At 41.2% G+C, this 16,550-nt stretch overlaps 1 protein-coding gene across 1 annotated transcript in view; it reads left to right on the top strand.

Annotated features, from left to right (window-relative positions):
- The window catches only part of SND1 (staphylococcal nuclease and tudor domain containing 1), a 496,769-nt gene that overhangs the window by 468,642 nt on the left and 11,577 nt on the right, over positions 1-16,550 (top strand). The gene's annotated exons all lie outside the window — the stretch shown is intronic.

Here is a 16,550-nt window from a genome sequence, read left to right as displayed (position 1 = left end):
CCACCCAGCGATCTATGCACGTGCACAAAAGGGGGGGGGGGGGGGACTCAGCCACCCACCTAGCAATGACATGCTCTCATCCATTGTAAAAGTAAATGTGTGCTCTGCTTCCTATTATAACATGGTTAACCTAAATTAAGCACTCAAGAGGGTGGGATTCCTCTTGTGGAGACACTTACCTTTATTGTGCTGCTTTGTTGTGTCACTCCACCACTCTCTCTTCCTGCTGCTTCACCGCTGTTCAGCATTTAACTCTGCCTGCATGGTAAAGTAGGCAGAGTTCGGTAGGCAGGGTCCCACTGCTCCGATCATGGCAGCGGAACTGTACGAATCAAACAGCTGTGTCTGAGGTCTTTCAGGGGCTGTGATAGTACAGTATGCAGGTGATATAGCACAGCATGGCTGTGCTCCAGCCTGCTACCAGTCCACAGCTGCCACTGGTGTTCTGATATTGACAAATATCCACTGGTTACAGTAAAACCATCAGAATATCCACAAATACTATTTCCCATGAATCTTGGAATAATGGCTAGATTACAGGGGACATAACATAACGTGTCATTTCAGCCATAGAGGGACTATCAGAATTCTATGGGAAATGTAAGCATTTGTGACCCATCTGCATTTTTCATTTACTTTTTGTACCTGATGGAAGTAGAAGTGTAGTTTAAGCCAAAATGTGGGGACAGGAAGTAGGGAAAATCCCTCCAAAAGAGCTTTGATCTTCAGTAATTCTTGCTTGTGGATATTCATGTGAATATACATATGTTTGTGATATGAGTATTGCTAATGTTATTAGAGGTAAATGGTGAACTCCAGGCAAACTGCTAAATTGATGGATAAAATATTGTGTGCATGTATGTATATATATTACATACCTCAGACCTCACCTTTCTTCCCCACATCCAATCACTATCCAAATCCTGCCGCCTTCACCTTCGTAACATCTCCAAAATACGCCCCTTCCTCACCAAAGAAACCACAAAATTACTCATACACTCCCTTGTTATCTCTCGTCTTGACTATTGCAACTCCCTCCTCATTGGCCTTCCGCTACACAGGCTATCCCCCCTTCAGTCTATCATGAATGCAGCTGCTAGACTCATCCACCTAACCAACCGCTCAGTGTCTGCAACCCCCCTCTGCCAATCCCTGCACTGGCTTCCTATAGCCCAAAGGATACAATTCAAAATATTAACAATCAGTTACAAAGACATCCACAACTCTGCACCCGGCTATATCTCAAACCTTGTCTCAAGGTATCACCCTAACCATCAGCTCCGCTCATCCCAAGACCTCCGGCTTTCCAGCTCCCTTGTCAACTCCTCCCATGCTCGCCTCCAGGAGTCTCTCCCATCCTCTGGAATTCTTTACCCCAACCTGTCCGTCTCTCGCCCACCTTGACTGCTTTTAGGCGGTCCCTAAAGACTCATCTCTTCAGGGAAGCCTATCCCACCTCAACCTAACCGCTCAACCATCACGTTCTCAAATAATTCATCCCCACGCAGCTCCCTCCTCATGTATCACTTCCCCCTCCCTTTTAGATTGTAAGCCCTCACGGGCAGGACCCTCCTTACCATCTTGTCTTGAATTGTATTGTGATTGTAATGTCTTCCTTATATTGTAAAGCGCTGCGCAAACTGTTGGCGCTATATAAATCCTATATAATAATATATTTGACCTGCCAAAAGGATTAGTATTTCAATTCATCAAGACCTCAGATTCACATCTCTCCCGCACACAGTCCTGCCCAGTAGGGGAGGGGACCTGATCTTTCTCTGTTGCAGCTTCACTTTCACTTACAGGGCTTCTCCCCACCCCTATTTTGTGATTGAACCAATGAAAAAATACAATTAAAAAACATGTGTCACTCTTTCTCCCCCTATCAGCCTTCTCCTTTTTGTCAAAAAAATACCCTTGCAGTGGGACAACCTGTGCTCCCCTTTCCACTGGTCCTGCAATGTATATGATAACGTCAGAGTGCAACTGCTGGTTTGAGGACCTAGCTTATACAACCTTATAAACATAAGACCTCTTCATGAATTGGGCAGGACACATTGGCTTTGCAAGTTGCAATTTTGATATTATCTGCATACAGTGTATATAATCTGTTAAAATGTCTAAGCCAGCACAAATGGATGCCTTTAGTGTTTGTGTTTACACTATTCAAAGCTAACAAAAGATAAATATTGTATTTAAAATCAAGGTTACAGTTTATACACAGCTTTTAATATGCTTCATGTTGGATTTCTTTTAAAAAATGCAGTCTTTGTCCCTGGCTAGTTCTAAGTACACATGAGTTCTTCCCTTGTGAATGTAATTCTTCCTTGTGATTGTCACCTTGAAAGGTCAGCTGTTAGGAAACGCTGTATTGAGCAAGCGTAAAGAGTCTAAATAGGTAAAATGCCATTATTTTGTTCTTGAACAATTAGCTGTTCTAATCAGCAAGTTCCTTGTTTGTATTGCCACATAATGCAGTCATAGAAATGTGCATTTGGTGGCTCAGGTATTTGCTGAGCAGTGCAATACTTTTAAGTCATTTAGCTGCAGAGTTTTAATGCTGTTCCCAGTAGTGTTCAGTTTCTTACATGCCTTTACAGTTTCAGTAATGCGAGGTAACTCAAAAGGAGGTCCTCTTTCCCCTTGGCGTTGCTTTGGTCAGCATTTGTAAATGTCTTTGTCTCCCCTCCATGGATCTTGTCTCCCTCCTTTTCAGTCCATCCCTGCTGGGTGCTGCTAAGTCTGCAGGTTCAGCCTCATTTGTTAACCCAGCACCCGTACAAGTTTCACTTCCCTGGAGGAATGGAAATGCATACTTTGAACCAACCTTACACTTCAGTTTATTCCGTGGCGGTTTATCCTTGTCATAGCACCCTTTGCTTACAGTGATCATGAAGGAAAAATAAAATGCATTTCTTTACAATTTGACTGCATGCATGGGACAGTGTGCAGTAATCTGGTGATTTATATTTTGGTAAAAAGGTAAGTTAACCTCTTCATGACCAAAAATGTGACCTTTTAGTTTTAATAGAATACCCAATTTACACAGCATCTAGTGCAAGAATACACTAGAATATGTCTACATAGACAATTGAAATACAATGGTATAATTTTACCTGCCAGTCTTATGATCCAGCCACGCGTACCAGACAAAATTGACCGGCATTGAACTTCCACTGCATCTGTAGCACTAAAGTTGGAACTGAAAGCACATTCTAGCTGCTTGTAGGAGAAGCAAAAGACTGATGAGGTCATTCCTCTGCTCGTTTTGCTTTAGGGTTAGTTTACACCAGAAACTGCATCACAACTGCGTGCGTCTGCACAGTTGCATTGCAATCCTTTTTGATGCGTTCAGATGTGTTTTTTTCCCTGGATGATGCCACAATCAGTTCTTTTTTTGTATGCGTTCCAGTGCATTTTGATGCGTTCCGGTGCAGTTAGATGCAGCTAAAATAGGACAAGCAGTACTTTTTCTGACTGCATCTGAACGGACTGCAATGGTGTGAATACAGCAGGGAAAAGCCCATAGGAAAGCATTGTGATGAATTTTGGCTGCAGCAGTCAAACTGAACGGAGTGCATCACAACTGCATCTGGTGTGAACTAGCCTTTAGGCTTCTCCCAAAATGTTGACTGCTAGCACATATACATTGCAGCAGAGCTTGATTAGCTATTATAGCTCTTCAAGTTTGGGTGCTGCTATACAGGAGGCTATCCATACAAATTTAGGATGTAGCTTGGGCCAGGTCACTAGCAGAATACTTTGGAATCACTTGTTCTTACAACACCTCATTTTGTAAAATGTAAGAAGATGGTACTCTGAGTGCAGCGATCAACCATTGTGCTAAAAGACATGATAAATTATTTCATAGAAGCCAAGGAGTTCTAATTCAAAGGGGATAAAAATAGAAAAAACTTACAATAATGTGGTTGCATAAATATGCACACCCTTAACCAGTTGACATCCGCGGTGTTACACCATCTTCCCATTCAGGCCATTTTTCAGTATTCAGCGCTGCGGTTAACTAATACTTTGTTGAAGCGCCTTTTGATTTTATGACAGCAGTCAGTCTTTTGGGGTAGGAATCTATCAGCATGGCACATCTTGCCTTGGTAATCTTTGCCCACTCTTGCAAAAGCGCTCCAAATCTGTTGCATTGTGAGGGCATCTCCTGTGCATGGCCCTCTTCAGGACACCCCACAGATTTTCAATTGTATTCAGGTACAGGCTCTGGCTGGGTCATTCCAAAACTTTGATCTTCTTCGGGTGTAGTCATTCTTTTGTTCATTTAGAGGTATGCTTTGGACCGTTGTCATGCTGAGTCACATTTCCTTTTCATCTTTGGCTTTTTAGCAGAGGGATTTCTGTGCTCTGTTCACACCAGCACAGTCCTTCCTGGTGCAAGGAAGTAAAATAAAAAACTGCATGTCACATTTTCTCTGCATCGGAACGCAACAAAATGAATGAAGGGGGGTGGGGGGGCTGTGGATAAATTACACATATTACCTTCTTGTAGATATACAAGTGAATGAAAGAAAAGAAAGCGGGATGTGCATGCAAGTCCTCTATTAAGTCCAAAATTTACTCTGATATTCTCTAAGCTGCAAGGGTGGGTGCATCCAAAAATGATGTCTCCTGCGAGCATGTTGTCTCAAGATTGCAAAAGCCATCACAAAGAAAATGCCTGCATACATGCAACACATGTCTGTTCACCAGCTTACTCACACAAACAAAGGGAAGTGCTATGAAATGAAACTGAACGTAACCTCAGAGAATAATCTGCATAATGACAGCCCCTCCTCTCAACAAAAAGCGCCGGAACGCATAAAAAAATGCACAGTGTTTGCAGAAATGGGTACAAATCTGTTCCTGACATGGTGTGATTTGGCCTTAAAGGTGGAAAAATCCTGAAGTGTTTTTTATCTTGGGCTTTTTTCTCAAAAAACCTGGCATTTTTACAGGGGTGTGTAGACTTGTTATATCCACTGTGTATAAATAACACATTTTGCCCTGCCTGGGCATCTTGGATACATTTTTTAATAATTAAATTGGATTTAATAGACCAGCAATATATTTGTGATTTCAGTCATGTAACCCTTTGATTCTTTCTGGCTAATATGACCTGTCCTTCCAGATATAGCTTTTTTTGTGTGCAGGTTGTGTAGTTATGTTTTGTGTTAAAATATATCCATACAGTGGAATGTGTGGTTTTATTTAGAAGATTTCTCATTTTCAAACACAGCTGACCAGGTGGGTAAAATGGGAACATCATATTTAATCAGCCTTCCCTTAAAATCTGGTTTAAAGGCTTTTAGTTGTGTCCTGTTAAGACTTTGTTGTGAATGTGTAGAGTGCAAGGTTCTGGATTCTGCTGGGTCAGCAGCATGTGAGCTTGCTGAGAGTTCTTTTTAAAATCCATGTTCCCATGGCAACCCTCATCGTGTCTAATGAAGGGTGAGACCAGTGAGGTGAGAAGCACGAAGGTGCAGACACTTTCTCGCTGACCAAGCATTATAGAGACAAGAAACGACTACACAGGCAATCCTTCCTTAGATCTCCGTTAATACTTTGTGCTTGTATTTGTGTCTATTTAGATTATTAAAAAAAATATACACTGTACTTGAAGTATTAAAATATCTTAAAGCAGCTAGAGCTGTTACCATCAAATGCAAGTTATTCCATGGGCTAACGTTTTTCTAATAGGGCTTTTATCTTAAGTTTGTAAATATGTAAACGCAAGGTGTTATTGTAAACATTGGTCATAGGGTTTGCATCTGTGACCAGGACCCTGCAAGAGGGCTTGAAGGCAGGACTGTAGCTGAGCTTTATGCTGCCATAGGCATATGTAAGTGATGGAGCTGTTTGAATTTGGGCGTTAGGGAATCCTGGTTAGTGGTTAGGAGCTTGGTGGTAGCGTTCTAGTCACCCAGAATAACATGTATGCACAGTGATTGTTTCTTTGCTCCACCTAACTCCCTTTTCCCAGTGTATAATTGTTTTTAAATTGCTACTTGCTGCATCTGAGTGTCCATTAGATTCCCTAGTATCAGGATCACACTCTGTAAGAAAATAGTTAAATGGGACAAGGACATCAACAGAGTTCCAAGCCAATGGATAGATCTTCTGTGTTTGCTGTCCTTGAAAAATTAAAATGAGTAGTTCACAAGCTGAAAGTGGACACCACACCGCTATTAATCATAAATTGTGGCATACGACATAAAGGACATGTGACAATAGGAATTTGTCATTCCTGGTGTTTTTTTTGGTTGGTTTGTTTTTTTGCAAGTCCTGGGGCTGCTGTTCTTGCTTTCCTATAGGTAATGCAAGTTGCGTTAGGGCTCCCCATTTAAAAAAAAAAAAAAAATGTATAGGCTGCCCAGCATACCGCAAGGGACCAAAAACTGTGCATGCTGCTTTTTAAGCAATGCAACACAACACACAGTGCATTGTTGCTCTGCAACAGAATGGATTACGCTGCACCAAAGCAATCATAGTGCAATGGTGTAAATGGGCCACAGGTGTCCAGTGTCGTCAGGACAACCCAAGGCATTAGCCCACAGGTGACGACTTTGTTAATATTGCCGCTAGGGCCCAACCCACTGTGTTCTGTTGCTGAAAGACATTTGGTAACGTACATAATGCATTGACCCCTTAATTGTCTTCATTATGACTAGGTAAGCATGGAGGTCGCTAACTGTGATCCAACCAGGGCAGTGAGGGGCAGTCTCCCCAAATATAACTGTCAAAGTATTTTTGTTTCTCTTAGTAGAGCCCCCACCCCCCTCCATCCAGAAAACAATGTTTACTAGAGCACATTTCATGTTCACTAACTGGAATGTGTATGCAGCAACAGAAGTCACAATGAAGTGGGAATTCCTGATCTGCAATACAGGTTCCAGGTAAAAAGAATATATTGAAGCTATTGGGTGAGCAGCCAATTCTCTCAGTACAGGTTCCCTTTCAGGAAAACCTGTCTGTAGAAAAATACAGATGCTGCCTTCTGAAAAATGTAATTGCCTGGCTGTCATTCTGATAACATGTCTTCACTCATTTGGGCCACTTGCAGTAGTTCAGGGGTTAAAATCATGAGTTTTAATTCACTTGCTACATACATGTTTCAGATCAGAAAAAGGTCAAACAGCCAGGCAAGTAGCATTTTCAGATGTCAGCTGTAGCAGCCTACATGTTTATCTTAGGACAGGTTTCCTTTAAACAACATTTAGCGGACTTTAGCAAGTTTCAGCAACATAGCGAGGGGAATTTATCAAAACTGGAGCAGACAAAATCTGGAGCAGCTGTGCATGACAACCAATCAGCTTCTCTCTTTCATTTTCAAATCTTAACTGAAGAAAGAAGCCGATTGGTTGCTATGGGCAACTGACCCAGATTCTGTCTGCTCCAGTTTTGATAAATCCCCCCCAATGTGTAATGGTTATTATGTTTGAAAAGTATAGATGCAGAACACTGTCTGAGATGGGTCTCTTCCAATTTTAGGCTCAGGACATGGAACATTATATTTAATTATAAACATTGGATAAAAACATTCCACATCTTCCAATTTCTCATATTTGTACAGAATTTTGTGTTTTGGAGTTCTGCAATAAGCTTACTAAATAGTTTTAATGTTTGCTGCATTAGTGTTCACTACATTATCAATATTATTTTTATATGGTAAAAAATGGATTTTCTTCAGGTTCCAGGCTTTTTTTTTTAATGCTGTGCTTACATTCCTTTATTGTCTGTGCCATTGATTGCAGCCAAAATCCCCTGATAAGATGATCAAACATAATACAGCCTTTCAGTGTTTTTGTATGGTCGCCTGTGGAGACATGGTTTTTTAGACTTGCTCTAGCAAAGTTACTACCCATCTCTGTGCATGTTCTGTTTAATTTCCAGCAGCTTTATTAAATCTTTACTTAATAAATGAACAGTGTCTAAGTGACTGCAGACTAGCTCTGAATGGTTCCACGCTATAAACAGAAAATCTGTTTTATCACATTTGTCAGTAGTAGGCAGGGGAGCTTTGGCACAAGGATGAAATGTAGCTAGGGCTTAACATTGTCATGTGTCCCAGCTGAATCCACAGGTGTGTGCACTGTTGCATCCTATCGTAGAATGCACACTGGGTTACACCATTGTTCTTTAGCCAATGCTGCTTTGCACCTGCTCAGATTATGCTTCAGTCACTTTTTTTTTTATCACTTAATTAAATCCTCATAATAATACACAAGTGTCCCTGCTGCAAGCTCTCTCCGATAGCCCATTCTTGTTGCCAGTTCAAAACCTGAGGGATCCACAATGTTATCTGTGGTTGCAGAAGCACACCGCGTTTACATCACAGGTCATGTGCCTTTTTCACATGTGGTTGCCTGTTTCGCTAACCATTTTCGTGCAGTTGGCATTGCTCAACCTAATGGCTAAACTACATAGGCAAGTTTATCCTTGTGCTCCTGAGCGATATAACCACTTGTTTGCAGTCGCCTGTTTGCAGCATGTTTAATGTCATGCAAATGAGTCAATTATAGGCATAGTGGTTAAATTACTTAGCAGCGTGAGAATGAACTCAATGTTGTGGCTCTCAAAGATAAACTCCGGGAAGCCAAATTTATATAATATCGTTTTTAACTTGTATAACAAAAATTGCACTCAAATGTTTGTAAAATAACCTCCCAGTATGAAAACACAAAGTGTTCTTGGTGTCCACATGGACATTCGGGGGGAAAAAAATGTACCACATGTCTGTTTGGCATTCTTTTCCACCTTTTAGCTCGTTGCAAGCCATCTACCACCTACCACAATATATGAACTTTAGCATACCTTTATTCACCAAATACACAAATCTGCTCCTTAGCCACATGATAGTACAAGAATGAGGCGTGGCACCAATAGAAAATCGAGTACTACAAGTACTAGAATTTACATAACTTTTTTATTTAATCCCTCATCAGTAGCTGTTAGTTACATGTTAACCACTCATTGCAGTTGTTAGGTCATTTTCATATTGAGGCTGATCTCTTGGAACAAAAATGTAACTACAATATTGTTGAAATAACTGGATGTAAATAATGCTTATTTATTACTGTGATGTTCTTCAATTAGGTTGTGACATTTGCAGATGGATAGAATTAGAGCCTTTTAGGGATTTTATGAATTTCTGCATTAATGGCTTACATACACTCCTGCTACATTGCACAACCAGGAAGCCTCTATTATTTCCTGTGGCAGCTTCATGGTGTGAGCTTGTTTGTGTGTTTGCAGGAAAATGGCTTCTGGTTGTACTTCTCTTGAAGTGTGGCTCTTAGTCCTCCTTGATCAACATCCCATTATGAAGTCCTAAATTCACTTTGGGCTGCTGGCTATTATCCAGAAAAGTTGGTAGCCCACCTGTGGGTGTTGCCCTTAACACTTGTATTCAGTCCTATGTCGGGTGCATCTTACTTTTTTCTAATCTCGATGACCGCACATCACAGTAAATGCCATCAACAGTCCGTCAGGGGCCAATGAGTGTGTGTGTGTCTGAAATCTATTAACAGATTAATGATACAGTGTAGCATACTTCCACATGGATGCAAGTAATAAGACAGGTCAGTTGAATAATACAAATCAATAAAGCCAAAAGTTGTGTGGTAAATAGTGGGCGTTATTAAATAGGGATAGACATATCCTCTATATGATCAGGGCCGGCCTTAGGCTTTTAGGCGCCCTGTGTGAGAAAGCTTTACAGCGCCCCTCAGTGGCCACACCCCGCAACCACACCCATTTTCCCAATATCCGCACCAATTAAAGACTCCTATTTTGTTAAGCCGCAAAGAAACATATTAAAAAGTATGATAAAAATAAAACTTTTATTCAAAGGTATTAAACTTGTAGGCACAATATAAGTATTCTTATCAAATAAAACAGAAGGTAAACAATAAATGTCAAACTACAATAGAGTCTGTAAAAATAAAGTGTCAGGATGTCATGCCGACCCTTTTTTCAAGTAAGTGCATCTAGAAAAGTAAAAATAGAAAACAGAACACAAAACCTAGACTACTTGTAAAATTAATGAATAACTATTTGCAGGAATATACGAAAAATATATTCAGGCGCATAATAATTTGTTTGAGAATGTGCGGGGGCCATGTTGGCCACCGGCATGTTGTGTGAATGCGTGCCACCATCTTGGAGGCAGGGAGCATGGCGTTACATGACGCCATGCATGCCCTGCGTCAGGTGACGTCACACACCGATATTGGCCCCACCATCTTGGTGTATACCTAGATATACACCAAGATGGCGGCGCCCAACACGTGTGGTATATGACGTCATGCGCCCTGCCTCCAGAACACGCCAGTGGCTAAATCCAAAATAGCATAAAAAAAGTGTTTTGTTTGATGGAACAAATGAAAACTTTTTTAGTTTTCGTTCATTTCATCTGAAATACATTTTTAGTCTTCGCACATGTCTAATAATACGTGTGTGTGGGGGGGGCAGTTTTCACTTCTTTAAAATCATTTTAAAAATTATTTTTTTCAGAATGTTTTATTTATTTATTTTTTACTGTTGGGGGCGGGGGGCTTTGGGAAATATTAGGGGTCCAAACAGACCCCTGACATTTCCCTTTTAAAATAGAAAAGAAATTGTGGACACCAAATCCTCAATTTCTTTTTCAGCAGCCTCAGCACTCAATGAATGGGAAGCACTCAGTACAGAGGCTCCTCCCCATTCAAATATTTACTATCAATAGTTTCTGAGGAGCCTCTGTACTGAGTGCTTCTCCCCATTGAGGAAATCTTGAATGAACAGGCTGTGATGTAAATCACAGCCTGTTCATTCATAGCTGGGGACATATAGTACTATGTGTCCCCAGTTATTTACAAACACTGGAGTGATCAGACGATCGCTCCAGTGTTTGTCCTCACATGGAGGATCGGTAAATATCAATGATATTTACTGATCTCCCGCTCTGCCATGCACAGAGCCGCTGTCATCCTGAAACTGACAGGATGACAGCGGCTCCGATCTCCTCCCCGCTCGGCCATCCTGACAGCTGCGGGCGCGGCTTCTCTCCCCCTCACCGCTCCGCCATCCTGACAGCAGGCAGCGCTCCCTCCTGCGCCCCCCCCTGAAGTGGGTGGGGGGGACGAGGGAGTGCTGTCATATCGGATGGCCAGCGGTGAGGGGGAGAGAAGCAGCCCCCAGGACGAGCTGAATCGGCCACACCGTGCCCTTGTTGCCATGGCGCCCTGTGCGGCCGCACAGCTCGCACACTCCTAAGGCCGGCCCTGTATATGATCAACACTATAGCACCCTATAAAATCTGTAGAATAGCACATAGCTGCCAACAACACTAATAATATAGAATAGCATTATAGCAAACAACACAAGTCAAAGGGACTACTAGAACTTGCTGCTTTTAACTGCTGCTAGTGTGTGCTTCCTGCATCTGTGCATATTTAGCTTAACCACCTCCTGTCCGCTGAACGTTGAAAAATGGCTGGACAGGAGTCTTCTGGATGTGGGTGGGAGTCTTTTACGTCTTTTGTGCCCACGCCCGCTTTCCAACGCCACCTGGCGTGCTTGAGCCGGGAAACTGCCAGAATTTTAAACATCCAGCTATGGCCGTTTATATACAAGCTGATCGACGTTTGTAAAGACGCCAGATCGCTTGTATGATGTAAGTCTCTGTGAACTCCCCTCCTTACCTCTTCTCGTGGTCACCACCGCCACCCCTGCGATCCCAGGCGTCCGATCTGGGATGGGCGATGTGGCTCTGTCCACTGAGAACAGAGGGAGATCGGTACACGATCTCCCTCCGCTCTCCTCCCCGGTCTCTGAATGCAGGAAGTGTTGCTTACTACAGCACTTCCGCATTCCTCTGTCACTCTCCGGTACAGAAACCGGAGAGACCGCTGATGTCTCTATAAAGGGGACCTGTTGCTGTAATTTGATAAAACATAGAGGAATTCTTATCCCTCTATGTGATGACAATAAAGTTAAGTGTAAAAAAAAAAATTGGTCACAAAATCAAATTTACACACACACGAAACAAAAACACTAAAAAATTAATCCCCAACCCCCACATAGATACGTAAAAATGCGTTGGGTGCGCATACATGCAAAAAATAGGATTGCACCAATTACGCAGCACTTGTTACATATCACCACGAACGTCGCAGTGAGAGCAATAATTCTAGGGCCGTCAATCGCTGATGACACTAAACTTATGAGCGGTAAAATCTTTTTAAGCGTTGCCTATGGCCAATTTTGGCTATGGTAGTTTTTTTGCAATTTCGCGGGCGCACGCAATTTTAAGACTTCACATGTTTGGCGTCTATTTACCTGACATGACCCTTTCTTTCATATTTTACCAAAAAATTTGGTAATAAATGTTTTCTAACATAATAAAGGGAAAACAGTTATTTTTTTTAATATTCTGTAATTTTTTTGTTATATAGTAAAACATAAAAAATCCCAGTGGTGATTAAATACCACCAAAAGAAAGCTCTATGTGTCCCCAAAATTTTTATAAAAATTATTTCAGCACAGCATTGCATGACGGAATAAACGTCAGTCAAAGTACCGCAGCGCTGAATACTGAAAATTGGCCTGGACAGAAAGGGGGGTGTAAACACCGCGGCCAGCAAGTGGTGAAAGCTCCACTGCAAGATCAAGGCTCCAAATGTGTGCCTCTCCCCATGCACTGCAGATTTTGCCCATATAAATTCACGTATGTTGTTTCCTTTACTAAAAATAGCATATTTTGTTAAGTCTGGCATCATTAAGCATCTGATATTTTAGCTATATGCGAACGCCAGAATTAGGGTCAAATCACTGCTCGCACATTTGTTTCTTTTACGAGCCACACGAGCAATTACGTGTTCTATGATTCCTCTTGATCCAGTGATGTTAGTGAGCTCCGATAGGACAGTTTTTTTTCTCCTGTCCCTGCCCACATACCCACAGATTGCTAGCTTTGGGGTGTGGTTTGGGTAATTACATGAACTCTGCAATTTGATGACTTCACGGCCTCAACATGCACAAACGGCTAGTGTGGATGTTATTTGACAGGTGGCCCAGTAAGTTCCTCAAACTGGACAGAGAAAGATTTAAATTGTCATTTTGAGGTGACGAAAATAAGGAGGTATACTGGCAAGATAGAACGAAGACTGTAGTGCATTTATTCGTTCCCATCAGTTCCTGGATTTGAATAATTTTATGAGTGGTGTTTGGTAAACACTCAGAGATCATGCTAGTCAGTCTCCAGTCCAGGGTTAAACACACAAATAGGAAGGCAATCAGCTATACAAGCAAAATTAGACAGCAAATGAGACAGCTGGCAGATGCCGCTTGTCATGAAGTAAAAAAGCAGTCAGGACAGATTTTCTAACTTGTCCAAATTGATTGCTTCTCCATGAGAGCAGTAGTGTGTAGATCCCATAGACATGAGATTGTTGCCTGATTTGGCCCTAAACTACCAGTTTGGGAAACTTGTATGTCTAGGTTAAAGTAGAATTATGAGCAAAAACACAAATTACAAAAAGCACAACCGTTGTAAGCATCCCCCAGCAGCATTGCATAGTCTTTCCCAACCCCTGTAACTGCCACTTTTGCTGCAGATGTAGGCCTGCAGGTAACTGGAAAGAAAAAAAAATAATGGTTAACCACTTGAAGTCCGATGGTTGATAAATACGTTTTGCTGTGTAACAATCACACGCACCTAGTGCGTGCGTGTGTTTTAGGTTAGTAAATCACCCCCCTTGACTTTATTGGCAGAAGTGAAGGAATTTACCTTTTACAGATGGATATAAATGTTCAGGTGGTTGGTAACCCTCTGGAAGACTCAGTTATTTGGTGGAGGGGGCTGGTAAGAATGCATTACATATTATGTTGGGACTATATAAATTGGGAAATTGGAAGTCAATGATGAAGCGGTCTATAGTCAGGCAAACCGTTTACAGATAAAGGTTCAACTCTGTTGCTACTCTCCCCAGGGGTGGAAATCCTACAATGATCAAAGCCAAGATCACACCATGCTGTCTTCAAGAAAAGAACCCGAGGATGATATATCAGTGTTTTGCTGGCTCCTCTCCAAAATTATTTTTGCTCTTTGGGGGGGGGTGGTTGTTAAGAGAATGCTATGTGAATATGAACATGTAACAAATATAAAGTGGGTGTTATCCCAATTTAGCTACGAAAGTGGAAATACACTTTAAAGGAAATCTGTCCTGAAAGAAACATGGAGGTTACCATTACTAAGACTTGTGAAAATGCCATTTGCCTTGCCGTCATACTCGCCTGCTCTGGCTTAAAACCCTTTGCTACAAACCCAGAACAGGTATGCACTATGGACTCTCGATGTGTTCTGTTTGCGGTTCTGCATTCTTATTTCAGGTCAGTTACTCAGAGTATGGTCATATTAAGCTACTAGGTCTAAGAAATAAAACGTCTTCAAAAGTGCAGACCATATATTCTGGTGTAGGAATATCCAAATGGTTTGCTTTAAGAATATCCAAATAATACAACTTTTTAGAAAATATATGCGGTGTCGTGTTTGAAACAAAAGCAAATTATACCAGCAGTAAAATCTCATCCCAGCTTTGCAAAATGATGTGAGGGCAGATATATGGGTTAAGGGGGCTGCTTAGCTGACTTTGTACCTGGTAAGCTTGCATTCACTGAGGGACCAGTGAATTGAGCTTTTCCATAAAATTCAACAGCATACATTTCTGATCTAAAATCCTAGGAAATATAATTGTGTGCTCGGTTTTAATTATAAAGGTTTGTGACAGGTTTACTTTGATTTTTACAGAGCCACTGGTCGTATTTGCAATAAAGGATGCAGTTTTAAAAAAAAAAAATTGCAGGTGATAAATGTTTTGTTTTTTTTAGGCAGAAAGTCCACTGGGTGGGATGGGCTCTTGTCATAATATGCGAGTATGTACAGCATCCTCGCACATTTGCCTCCTAGTTTGCACTCCTAAAGCAATTATGTTTTGGCTCACAGTTGCCACTGCTGTATTCCTGTGTTCGGATACAATCGTGCCGTTAGAACATGTGATATCCTTAGCCATAGAGATTTTGCTGTAATCCCTGCAAGGGAGTTAACAGGAGCAGACATTCATTTTCTGTGTGAAGGACCCGAGTTCAGTCTGTGGTGCTGACAGTGCTCACATTAAACCGCACACCCACAGACTGTATGATAAACACAGCGGCTTGTGTCATGGAGAGCAGTCAATATCCAGCCTTAATTAGCCACTGGTGGTGAAATGCTCGACAGGTGGAAGGCAATGAAGAATGCCTAGTTTCAGGGTAAAGCAAGGACAGTTAACACAGGACACAATGAAGTAAAACAGCACATTGAATTACTGCTGTATTATTAGATGCCAGACAGAAAAGACATACTGTCAGTTGTAAAGCTGAAATCCTTTTCAACGGTGAACTAGTACCTCTTGTTTTTTTGGTATTAAATGTTTTCTTAGAGACAAAATGGGATCAGAAGAACACCTTAAACTTCTTAGGTAAAAAGTAAAACATTTCCTTTTCAAAATAAAGCATTCTGCCCTTGAATACCTTAATGATTCCTAATCCTGTTGCTAGTTTTCCACACTGTCCAACTGTATTGTAAACCCCCTCTTTCTTTCTTCATTGTAGGTTGAAATAGTACCCATTTCTGTTTAAATACCTTTTGGCTACAAAAATAGAATGGGTCAGGTCAAGCTGCTACCAACAGTTTTTCTTTTAAAATCTTGAAGCTTTTTAAACCACGATTGGTCAGCTTGATCTATTCTATTCGTTCTAGCACTGGTTAGGTGGTTAAAATTGGCAGTATTCATAATAAACTAATTAGGATGAAAAAGGATATATCTATTATCCAGTCTCATAAACATACCCTAATGGCTCTATAGCCCTTCAGCCTACAGACAATACTCTGATGGGTTTGATTTGTAAAGTACATCAGCAAAGAGTTCTGGAAATAAAATGTATTTCAAGCACCCAAATTATAACAAATATGGACCAGGTGCTACCTTAAAACTGTGCATTGAAAAATCCAATTTACAGTAGAGTCTGACGCATATTTCCAAATAAACTATAGGGCTGCTACATACAATCCTTTAAAATCTGAGCCATCGATGTCACAAGATACCAAACCGTCAGTCTGGCTGTTACGTTTGTGTTTACTCCTGCTGTTCTTAGCTGCTTCTGACATGACTAGCTGTGTTCTCTCTTTTTTTGAACTGCACTTTTAACAAACTATTTGTTTTGCGGTTATTTTTTATTATATTCGTAAAAATACATATTGGATATTATTTTCCTGCCATTTTCTACAGCAGTAGCTTCAAGGAGCAATTTTCTACCCTGGAGTTGTTTGGTATGCTGAGGCCTTTGGCTTAACATTTTGTTCATCTGTTTTGAGCCTAGCAGTGCCTTCTGGACTTGATGTCCCTACTAAAGGCTGAAGGATCATATTGCACAGTAGCTTAGACAATTGTTGTTGTGGGAAAATATCCCATAACCCCTCTGGCATAACTGTTGCACTTTGCTTTTGCAGCAATTATTATGAGCGA

The sequence above is a fragment of the Nanorana parkeri genome, unplaced genomic scaffold (genome assembly GCF_000935625.1).
Source record: "Nanorana parkeri isolate BGI_ZX_2015 unplaced genomic scaffold, ASM93562v1 scaffold641, whole genome shotgun sequence".
Lineage (NCBI taxonomy): Eukaryota > Metazoa > Chordata > Amphibia > Anura > Dicroglossidae > Nanorana > Nanorana parkeri.
This window is presented reverse-complemented; position numbering and strand designations above follow the sequence as displayed.